This window comes from Octopus bimaculoides, chromosome 12, assembly GCF_046866305.1.
Source record: "Octopus bimaculoides isolate indiv1 chromosome 12, ASM4686630v1, whole genome shotgun sequence".
Taxonomy (NCBI): Eukaryota; Metazoa; Mollusca; class Cephalopoda; order Octopoda; family Octopodidae; genus Octopus; species Octopus bimaculoides.
Window position 1 is genome coordinate 534130 of NC_142939.1, and position 12344 is coordinate 546473.

At 34.1% G+C, this 12344-nt stretch overlaps 1 long non-coding RNA gene across 1 annotated transcript in view; it reads right to left on the bottom strand.

Moving 5' to 3' along the window:
* Nucleotides 1–1668: 1668 nt before the first annotated feature.
* The window catches only part of LOC106877782 (uncharacterized), a 46730-nt gene continuing 36054 nt past the window's right edge, over nt 1669–12344 (bottom strand). The window contains exon 3 of the long non-coding RNA XR_001410416.2: nt 1669–1828. This is a non-coding gene — a long non-coding RNA (uncharacterized LOC106877782). The remainder of the gene's footprint in view (nt 1829–12344) is intronic.

A 12344-nucleotide genomic window follows, 5' to 3' on the forward strand; every position in this document is an offset into this window, starting at 1 on the left:
CTTATTCACCTCTTTCGTTTTTATCTATTTATTTGTCCAATGTTGACTGAAGTCATTTTAAGTTTAAATATCAAACTGACTTTCCTTAACATATATTTAAACTCAGATTTCTCTCATTCTACGTTCTTTCTCCTTGTATTTAATTAGTTCTCTACATTGATACTAAAATTTCAGTCTTTGTTTGATTTTCACGAGTGTGGGTTGCCTTGAAAAAAAGTAATATTAGCATAAATGTTTGGATATATCTGATATCGCAATCGATTAAGCATGGAACGAGTTGTATATTGTACCATTCAAATATATATCCAAAGATGCTTACATAACAGAAACGCTATTTATCTATGTATATTATCAGTCAATTGTCCATAAATTGGAGGAAAAGCGCATTAATATGAAAAATAGAGCGGGAACGCATTAAGTATGAATATATTTTATCGTACTAATTCTCATTGTTCACCTTTCTCAAGAAAATTTATTATTCGTTGGCAGCGTCAGCAAATAATTTGTTAAATCCATTAGTCTGGAGTAGTCGTGGCTTAACTGACAGAACCATGCTGTAACACTAAGAATCCCAACGTCCCCTTAAGCTAACGAATCGAGTGTGGGATAAACACATTCATCTGGAAGAAACTGCTCTCCAATGATGAAATACAAAAAGCGATTTTCAAATTCACTTTCGAATTTTCCCGAACGTATTATCAACGAATATGTACGCCATCGCTCTGATTCTCACTGTTTGCGAAACGCTTTATTATTCACAAAACGTTTTATTATTCGATTAATTGAGATTTTTCCCTAATGAAGCAAACACTGATAGTGATCCTACCGCGTAACAATATTTTATGTTGTTTCTATTTACCTGAGGATTTATATGCTGGTTATAGAAGCGGAGTTGATGTAATGGAAGTATTGGTGATTTTCTAAGGACGAGCTGCGAAAGATGACATTTATATAATTTACAAAATGAAATTTGTAGGCGATGATATCTGAAGTTAGTCATGACCACTTATGAACATCACTGCGTAGTATCTTTTAAACGATATGTTTTAAGTAGAAGCTACTGTTACAGTATCTAATCAGCGTACCGTGATTCGAACACCACTTATATTCTAAAAGCGAATCCACAAAACTTATTTTAATTTTATCAGTGATATCTTTCACTTATTGTTTCGACCGATGTCTCTTTACTTTCCTGCTAGGTCTTTATTGAACTGTTGTTAGACAAGCAGTAATCACTAAAATCACTTATATTCGCATATGAATTATCAATATATTATTGGATGTGAGAGGCGTCAACCAAATCAACCGACCAGTTCACATCAGTCACGTGAAAAATGCTTTTGGAGAAAAGTTACGCAATCGTAACACAATCTCTTAACTTATTCTCCACTCTCTTATGTATTTAGTACCTTTGTGTCTAAGTAACAAATTAGTACACATGTTTTTATGAAACTACACATTACAAAACCTTTATTATGAACGTCAGTTGAAATCTTCTAGGACTGGCGGAGAAAATATTTGAGATAGTAGGAATATCAGATAGAAACCAGACAAAAAGAATGAGTAAAAATAAAACTTAAAAATAAACAACATATTTAGAGAAAACTTTTTGCAGCAATGCTCTCTGTAATGTTTTATTGTAACTATTTTATTTGTCTTTCCCCACATTCCACAACAACCTTTGTGAAACAATAACCAACGTCATTGTGTATTTTTTTTATCCTCAACTTTATTGAAGTTCGCAAAAGGATGATTAAGCGACACGTTTATATAGTTTCTTGATAGTATCTTGCAGCCAGTTCTCTTTTATTGGAAGCGAGTGCAATTTCTGTTCAAAATAATTGAAATCATATTTTTTCTAAGAAATTTATTACTATTTCATGTTTTCTCTCGATATTTTAATTTTATTTTTTCTTATTTAGAAAAAAATTATCAGCATTACCATAACACAATGAGAAAAAAGTTTTATTAGGAATTTATTTTTTGTACATTTTAAAAATTTTATGACAAAAAAAAAAACAACAAAAGACAAAAAAAAATCAAACAAACGAAAAAGGAAAAGCAAGTAATACAAGAAACTAAGTCATTCTTGCATTGCAGAAATACAAATAATGCTTAGCTGACTTGACCAAAGAGCAATATTATTATTATTACTACTACAATTACTACTATTACTACTACAACTATTATTATTATTATTATTAGCATCCTTATCATTAATATTATTATTATTACTACTACTACTATTATCATTGTTGTTATTATTATTGCTGTTGTTGCTTTCGTTGCTGTTATTGTTATTATTATTAGAAGGACAAGAACGAAAACAACAATAAGAAAAAATAGAATTACAAGTTCACTAAAGCAACAACAGATCATTCATCTAAAAACAATGTTACAAACAAACAGCATAACATTGAAGCAACCATTTTTTTTCTCTATATATATTAGTATTTCAACTTCAATATTATAACACAAGAATATTATTTATGTGACGCATTGAATCTTGAAGAAATTTTAAATCAACTAACTAAACAATAAAAAGACCATTCCAAAATACAAATAAAACTTAACGCATCACAGAGGATTTATTTTATTCTATTGAAGTTTGTAGCCTTTTTCTTTAAATAAACATTTTTTAGGTTAAATTTAATATGAAACTGATTCCTTACAGAAAGTGTCAACAATGCAGTAAATATTGTTGTTATTTCTACTGGTATGTTGCAGCTCTTGCTGCTGGTGATGATGATGATGATGATGATGATGATGATGATGATGGGGATAGTAATGATGAGAATGAGGAAGATGATATAATTAGAAAGGGTAGAATATTGGAATGAACATCAGCTCCCAATTATTATTAAATCTTAAGACATCAAAATTGTTTCAGATATGAAACCGAAACATAAGGACGGGTGGATGGGGTGGAAAGAAAAGAAAAGGAAAGAGAAACAATAGCAGAACAGTTTTTATTCTGATCGGCAACAAGTAACAGTTTGTAAATTCATTGACAATTCAATATCTGTCCATAGAACTGGCTCCAACGGCGAACAGAAAACATGATGTGAAGCGTAAGATTGTATGCATATACATATGCAGCTATGCACACATACATACACTCACATAAATGTGTATAGATATATAAATGTATGCATTCTTCAGGAGTAGTCAGCGAAAGATTATGAAAATGATTAGATGGAAGGTATACACACCCTCATACACACACGCACACTCACACGTAGATATCTACATACACACACTCATATATGTATATACGTACACATCTATCTATCTATCTATCTATCTATCTATCTATCTATCTATCTATCTATCACACACCCACTCTCTCTCTATCTATCTATCTACCGATATATATATATACACACACAATATATTTACCGATATATATATATACACATACACACAGTATACATACATACACACAATATACATACACACACACACACACACACACACACAGATAGATGCGTATGTGACTGTGTTTATAGGCGATTGCAGAGAAAAAGAACGAGAGAAAAAGAAATGCAAATTTATACATTCATCTCTCTCTCTCTCTCTCTCTCTCTCTCTCTCTCTCTCTCTCTCTCTCTCTGTCTCTCTCACACAGTCTCTCTCACACTCTCTCTCACTCACACACACTCTTTCTCTCTCTCCCTCTCACTCTCTGTATATATATATATATACACATACACCACACACACATACACCACACACACACACATACACACGCATACACATACACAGGAATACGGTGTGGTGTTGTCAACTACACATTCAAAACCGTATACACACTTGAATGCCATTACTTTACCGTGGTGGTATTCATCCAAAATGGCGCAATAATATGGGACACTGTAGAAAATACTATCGTTTGGGCTTCCGTGGAAGTTTTGATCCTAAGAAACACAACAATAATGACCTCTGCCTCTTGGAATCTTCTAGCCACAGGTCAGATCTGCCACGTTATTCCCACTGATTCATTTATCCCAGCGCCTCCAGACCCCGAAATAATGACTACACCCCGTTAGGTCCCTAGTCACGTATTTTCGACAAGTGTTCATTGCAATACTTCAAGAGGACGTTAGTAGCATCAACCTTAACTTCATCAAGGATCTACAATGGTCATGACCATTGTTTCTTTCTCCACATGCAGCATGTATGAAAAGCTGTATGTAAGTATGTATGCATATATGTATGCATGTATGTATCTGTCTGTCTGTCTGTCTGTCTGTCTGTCTGTCTGTCTGTCTGTCTGTCTGTCTGTCTGTCTATCTATCTATCTATCTATCTATCTATCTATCTATCTATCTATCTATCTATCTATGTACAGACGCATAGACACACATAAATATACAAAAATACACAGACACGACATATATGTATACGTATATTAATACATACATACGTACGTACACACACACACACACACACACACACATATAAACATACATACTGATATGTGTGTTTATTCATATGATAGCACTTACAAGACTACTCAATTTTTTTGTAAGTTTCTAAATCATCATAATTTCAAAACTTGAAAGAAACGTGACTTGTCTTGTATGTAAACATTATTTGAATAACCATATATCTAAATTCTACATCTGAAATTCTGCTTCTTTCAGTTTTTGAAAAGGTATCTACTCATACATACATACATACATACATACATACATACATACATATGTATATATATCTAATACAATAGTACGATACTACTTACCTACTTTTTATGTCATTTAGAATGTATAGAACGAAATCGTAGACGTATTCTGCTCGAGAAAAATATATACTTTTTATATTCGTAAGTCTAATAAAAAAAATATTGTAAATTATGAATCGCATATACGAGTGGGTACCCAAAAAGAAACTGGAATTTTGCAATATTATTTTATTGACTTAGTTTTACATTTCTATATTTAAGAGATGAAGAATTATTTACATTATTTACATTTGACGGATATTTGTCTTCATCTTGTTTCTCATTAACACAACGTTTCGGCTGATATATCCTCCCACCTTCATCAGGTGTCTTGGGGAAATTTCGAACCTGCATTCTCATTCCTCAGGTATTTTTCGATGTTATTATTATTATTATTATTCAGTAGTTTTATTTTTATAACGTACTTTCACTTCACTACCGAGCGCAGCTCTGTGCGCCTTGGGTATGTGCTGTGGTTTGCTGTGGTGCTCTTATGTTTACTGTATTGAAAGTGTTTTGCGTAGAATGTGTGCAGTACCCAGTAGTGCAATTTTCTGTATGTTATATATATTTGTAAGTCCTGGTGTTTTTGTTATGTATTTGTCTGAATATTTTTTTATTATACCTAAGGCACCTACTATGATAGGAATTGTTTCTGTTTTTAGATTCCACATTCGAGTTATCTCTATTTCCAGGTCTTTGTATTTTGAAAGTTTTTCCATTTCTTTTAGAGAAACGTTGTCATCTGCTGGTATTGAAACATCAATTAGAAGGCATTTTTTTCCTTCATGATCTTTGACAACTATATCTGGTCTATTTGCCTTAATTTCTCTATCTGTGTGTATTGGCATATCCCAGAGTATGGTTGCTTTCTCGTTTTCTGTGACCTTTTCTGGCGTGTGTTTATACCATCTTTTTTCTGTTGCTATTCCATAATGTTGGCATAGCTTCCAGTGTATATAGGTCCCAGCTCTGTCGTGTCTGTGAATATATTCCTTCTTAGCCAGGACTGGGCAGCCAGAGATAATATGATTTATTGTTTCTTGTCGATCTCCACATATTCTACAGTTACTTGTTATATTTCTTTTCATTATGTGTTTTTGGTAATTTCTGGTGGGGAGGCTTTGGTCTTGTGCAGCAATTAAAAATCCTTCAGTCTCTGCTTTGAGTCCTGAGCTTCTCAGCCATTGCTGGGATTTTTCTCTGTCTATTTCTTTCGCATTTAGTTTAGCCCAGTATTTACCATGTAGGGGCTTTTCTTGCCATCGTTTTATCATGGTCCGTTGCTGTTCTAGTTTTAGTTTGGATTTCATTTGTTTTATAGCTTTTGTTGTTTCTTCTTCTTCTTCTTCGTATTTGTTAGGTAGATTGATTTCTTGTTTGTATTTGTCAGCTTCCTTAAATACTGAAAACAGCTTTTTGTTTTGCTCGTGTTTTGTGGCTATTTGTATTAGTTTCCCTTGCTTCTGGAGTAGGTATTTTTGCAGTCCTATGGTGGTTATTTTATAATAGTTTTCTAGCTGTATAAGACCCCTGCCACCTTCTGTGCGTTGTATATATAGCCTTTCTATGTCAGATTTTGGGTGGTGCATCCTATATCCTGTCATTATTTTTCTTGTTTTCCTGTCTATTTTACATAGTTCGTTTAGTGTCCAGTTAAGGATGTTGTAGCTGTAGCTTATAACTGGGACAGCTAAAGTGTTGATACCCATTATCTTGTTTTTAGCATTGAGCTCTGTTTTTAGTAGTGATCTAACTCGTCTATAGTACTCTTTCTTTATTTTTTCTTTCATTTGTGTATGTTGTATCCTATCTAGTTCATTGACTCCTAAATACTTATATGGTTGGCTTTCGTCTAGTTCTCTTATTAGAGGGTATATCAGCTAAAACATTGTGATAACAAATAAGATGAGGGCAAATAACCGTCAAATGTAAATAATGTTAGTTTTACATGTTTACGTATTCTCTGTTTGAAGCAATGCATCGGTCCAGACGCATTTTCCACTGTTCAAAGCAGTGCTGGAACTCTTGTGAAGTGATGCCTTTTAAAGCCCCCGTCATTTTTTCTTCACCTCTTCCACATCTGCAAATTCCGCAGCACCAGCTTTCGTCCCCAATCGTTCTTTCAGTTCACGACACGCATTCAGTTGTGACTGCTTTTAATCTTCCGTGAGCAAGTAAGGCTCACATTTTGCTGTAACTCTTTTCATTCGCAATTCCCCGCTCGAAATTCGTTGGCAGGAGCTCCAGGACACACCATTGCTTGTTTCAGTCATTTGACTGCGGCCATGCTGGAGCACCGCCCTTAGTCGAGCAAATCGACCCAAGAGCTTATTCTTTGTAAGCCTAGTACTTATTATTCTATCGGTTTCTTTTACCGAAACGCTAATTTACGGGGGCGTAAATACACTGGCATCGGTTGTCAAGCGATGTTGGGGGGACAAACAGACACATAAACATATACACACACATACATATACATATGTATACATACACGACGGACTTCTTCCAGCTTCCGTCTACCAAATCCATTCACAAGGCTTTGGTCAGCCCGAAGCTATAGTAGAATACACTTGCCCAAGGTGCCACGCAGTGGGACAAAACCCGCGACCATGTGGTTGGTAAGCAAGCTACTTACCACAGAGCCACTCTTGCGCCTATATCAACAAGTTCGTCAATTGTTCAGCGATGGTTTTCCATGATCAGTGCATGTATTTTCGTGATGCTTTCATCCGTTCGGAAGGTTGGCGGTTGCCCTGAATGATGTTGGTCCTCAAGCGACAAGTGACCATTCCTAAAGCATGAAGACCAAACGCAAACTTGCGTTTTGCTCATGGCAGCAGTCTTGTAAACTGTTTGAAGCATGACATCTGTTTCCGCCGTCGTTTTCCCCAGTAGAAAACAGAATTTCACGGAAGCATGCTGTTCTTTCGTTTCAGCCATCGCAAAAATCGACGAACAGAGAAGACGCACTGCAAAACAAAAACATATCACGTGGCAGTACAACGTCACTCGACGACGCTGTTCGGCAGACTGATGCCTGAAGGTCGCACTAAGTGGCTTCTAGCAGCGGAAGGCTGAACTACAACGGGCTTGTCATACAGAAAACGTTTCCTGTTACTTTTGGGTACCTCCTCTAATATATACACGCATACTTATACATTGTTTTATCTGCTGAGTTTTGTTTTTGTCGTGTATTAGATTACAGCCATTATCGTGTCCAATAGTCTATATCAAGCATATCGATCGCAGTAATTATTTTCAGTCTGTTACATATTTTGTCAATATGTATTTGTCCACGTCTGTGTTACGGTATGGACATCAATGGTTTTAAGTAGTATAAGGCTAAACGCACACAAACTCTCTTTCTCTCTCTCTCTCTCTCTCTCTCTCTCTCTCACACACACACACACACACACAGACAGACAGACAGACAGACAGACAGATACACACACACACACACACACACACACACACACACACACACACACACATGTACGATGGATTTTCAGACTGCACCTGTTCCCGAAATTTCTCTCTAAGCTTGAAGTATCGGGAGGCCACAGTAGAAGAAACTATGATACACAGTTGGACTAAACCCAGCAGCATATGATTGTGAAGCTAACATTTTAACCGTACACCAATTTCTATACCTCTATTACTGCGATATGTTTGTTTTAGACCAGCTACCATAATTAATTCACTTGGATTGTGAGTTCAAGTTCAGACATTTGATCTTTTCTCTGACATGAAGCTATGAATGCAATGCCGTGTATTAAGATATTCTGAAGCCTCACCAACTCAGTCGTATAATAGCGGAATAAAATTTTAAACAGATTATGTTTATCATTCCATTGTGTAAACTTAAAGTCTTGACGTAAAATGAAAATTGAAAATACCTATCAAGGTAGAAGTGTATAACACGAAATATAGCTTTCAGAGATGTTATCTCCTAACACCACACATTCAATACTGCCTATGCAGATTCTCGAAAGCATCATATGTTTAAAAAGTTCAGCAGAAAATATATACATACACATGGTTCTCTAGAAATTCCACCTTAGTGTTTTCAGAATACTCTGATGAGCGTAAGGTTATATAATCGGATTGTTGTGTTACTAGCGCAAAACCGATTGATAAGATCAGCCGTGATGGATATATAACACTGTACATTTCGGATAATATACATATATATTTAATGCATGTCTGGCAGTCTGCCTTTTCTCTGCTTTATATGTCTGTCTGCCCATCTATCTATCTATCTATCTATCTATCTATCTATCTATCTATCTATCTATCTATCTATCTATCTATCTATCTATCTATCTGTCTGTCTGTCTGTCTGTCTATCGGCCTATCTATTTCTCTCTCTTTCCCTCTCTCTTTCCATCTCTTTCTCTCTCTTTCTCCTCTCTCTCTCTCTCTCTCTCTCTCTCTCTATATATATATATATATATATATATATATATATATATATATACATACATGCAGTCATACGCACATGCATATAACGTACGTAAACACATACAGATATACGCGCACATATAACTACATTTATGTAAAAAGTAAAAGCATGAATTATTTTCTTCTAACAACCTTACTAAACTTCAAAACCTAAATGTTTCTTTTCTCTACATACACAAAAAGCTTTAAATTTACCTATCATTGTTAGTAGAATTTCGATTTTTGCAAAGTAAACCTATTAAAAGTTTAAAATATCAATGAAACACAATAAACTATCTTTGATTAATTGAATATTGTATAATTTTAATTTTTATTGTCAATATTTTTGGGTTTTGTTTTTCGTTTTATCTATCTTCTAAAGTTAACAGAATTATCGATAAACATAGATACCAAGAAAATAATGCCGAGAGAATAATAATGATAATAAAAATAATAATTTATGTATTATCGTAATAACGAAAATAACAACAAAGATAACGGAATTTTTGATACGCATATAAGGCTAGCAAAACGTTGGGTATATAGATATACGGATACACACACATATATCTATATATTCGCATGCAAACTCACACATACACGCGCATATATTTACTTTTGTACACGTACAATCGTATGTACGGACATATTTAAAGGAAATTTTAATTAAAAATGAAACATAAGAACAAAAGTAAAAATGAAAATTATATGAAATAATATAGATAAGACATTAACCTGAAGAGGAAAAAAACTAGCTAAAATACAAAAATATGTCATTAAATGCAGTTGCAATCAATATTCACATTTGCATGAAAACAAACATTAAAGCAAAACATGATGTTAACAATACAAAACGTTTGTATAGGAAACCAGGCAACAAAATGTGTAATGAAAGGAGAAAACATGTATAATGAAATTATAAATGTTTAGGTGCTATTAAAGAGTAAAATACCGTCAAATAGTAAACTTGCAATGAAATAATCTTCGATTTAATTAATAATTAAAATAAATATATAGTGGAATTATGTAAAATGTTGCAAAGATTTGACGAAAATGCATTCTAATATATCACATGATTCATATCAGTATAAGTTTTAAAAATTAGTTTCCGAGATCAAATCCACTGCCAATCTCGTTGTCTTTTACTGAAACGGATTCAAGGAAATGGGTATCAGTTATATATTGTGTTTTGAATGTTTTTTCCGACAACATTTTCCTCTATACTAATTGACTTTGTGTAAAAAAAAACTATTATTTTATAAAGATCTTCGGAAACCATGGCTACGGAGGAGTTATCTGTAACATTTTATTCACAAAACATGAGTGGAAAATTGTTTGTTAGAGTGCTTTATCTCCATGTCAGCCATGATGAAACAAATTTATAATCAAAAAATTTCCGGCATTCATTTAGACATAATGTATCAAGGACTACATTATTCAATGTGCTGTTTTAGTTGAAGATGATAGGATGTGATCTGAGCGAGATGCAACTATTATTTTTAACTGTCGATGCTCCTTTACTGACTCGGAATTTGAAGGAATATATTTTGTTTTTAGGAGAAAATTGAATATGCTAAAAGTACATTCGGACTTGTAAACAAGTCATTCACTGTGTTTTGTCATGGGGAAAATTTCTCGCTGTAGACATGTAGTGTAAACACATGGTGTAAGTATACCACAATTTTTAAGAAATGAATTGCAGTGGAAATATATAGTCAGTACAAGGTGATGTGACCGCGTGTATCTTATTACAAGAGTTCATAAAGAGATGAAGAATAAATTCAAGACCTATATATTTACTATATAAAAATATATTTTATTTGCTGGTCGATGCTGATACAGGGAAACAAAATGTAGAATCTAGTTGAATGACGTAATCTATGTATGGAAGTTCAGAGATAGAAAATGTAGAAATAACAGCTAAGTGATGGTTTTCAGTCCTGTGGTGTAGAGAAAAATAGACGGACATAGCAATGACGTGAATGGCTTTAAGTCTAATCGACTAAGAAGCGAAAAGCTGGGCTAGCTAGCTGTTTTTATTAATGGAACGCTAGACAGTCTAGACACATCCAAGAGAAACGCTAAGCTTCTTGAATAATTAAGGATCAGGTCTCATGACACAAATGCTTAATCTTTCTTGCAAGGGAGATCATTCAACTATTTAGCTACCTACACCATTACAAAATCGATCACGTTGAGGTCCACAACTGGTCGACCCTGACCGACCTTATCTAAGATCAATAATATTCTCTCCTTAACATACAGATTTTTTTTCAGGTGGGGCTTAATCCGGACTACATTTTACATTATGTGAGAAGAATACAAAGGCGCAGTTTCAAGGAGATTTAACCGGTGTTTCGAGCAATCCGAGTGACTAGCATCAGGTTCGGGTTGTAGCGTCTTGATGCTTCATTATCATTTGTTTCTCTGTTCGGTAGCTGCAGGGATTAATGTATTGAGATAGACAAAGTTAGAAATTATGTAGTCAAGTCATTTTTAACTGAAAACGAAACACTCATCCCTGTCATTTAGGAAGATACGAGAGAAGTGTGAAGTATTATCGTCGGGTAGATTGTATGGAAAGTGTGTAAGAATGTCACTTGGAATAAATGTTGTCAGTCATCCTGAGTTTCAATGACCTGTTACCTGCTGATCTCTGTTCTCGTTATTTTAATTTTCTTTGATGACCAATTGTAGGCAAGCGAAATGTATGTTTTATTGGTTTTATGGTTACTTTTTCTCATCAAGCAAGAAATTAGAATTTAGACAGCAGCAACAGAGCAATCGCGCATGTATGTATGTATGTATGTATGTATGTATGTATGTATGTATGTATGTGTGTATGTATGTACGTGTGTATGTACGTGTGTATGTATGTGTATGTGTGTACGTAGATATACATGTATGTTTATGTATGCATTCGTGTATGTATGTAGGTGTGTGTGTATTCAGGTATGGATGTAATTACTTGTGTGGATATGTATGCTTTGACTTCTGTATGTATGTACGCACAAATGTTTTCATGTCTACATGTGCATATATACAGTTATTACATGGTAAACTTCTGAAATGCTTAACATATTTTCACAATACCTTTTATAGCTTGTAGCTGTAGTTTCTTAATTAGCTGTGTTCTTTCTGGTTTTGTGAAACCCAGATTAGATATTTAAGTAAATGT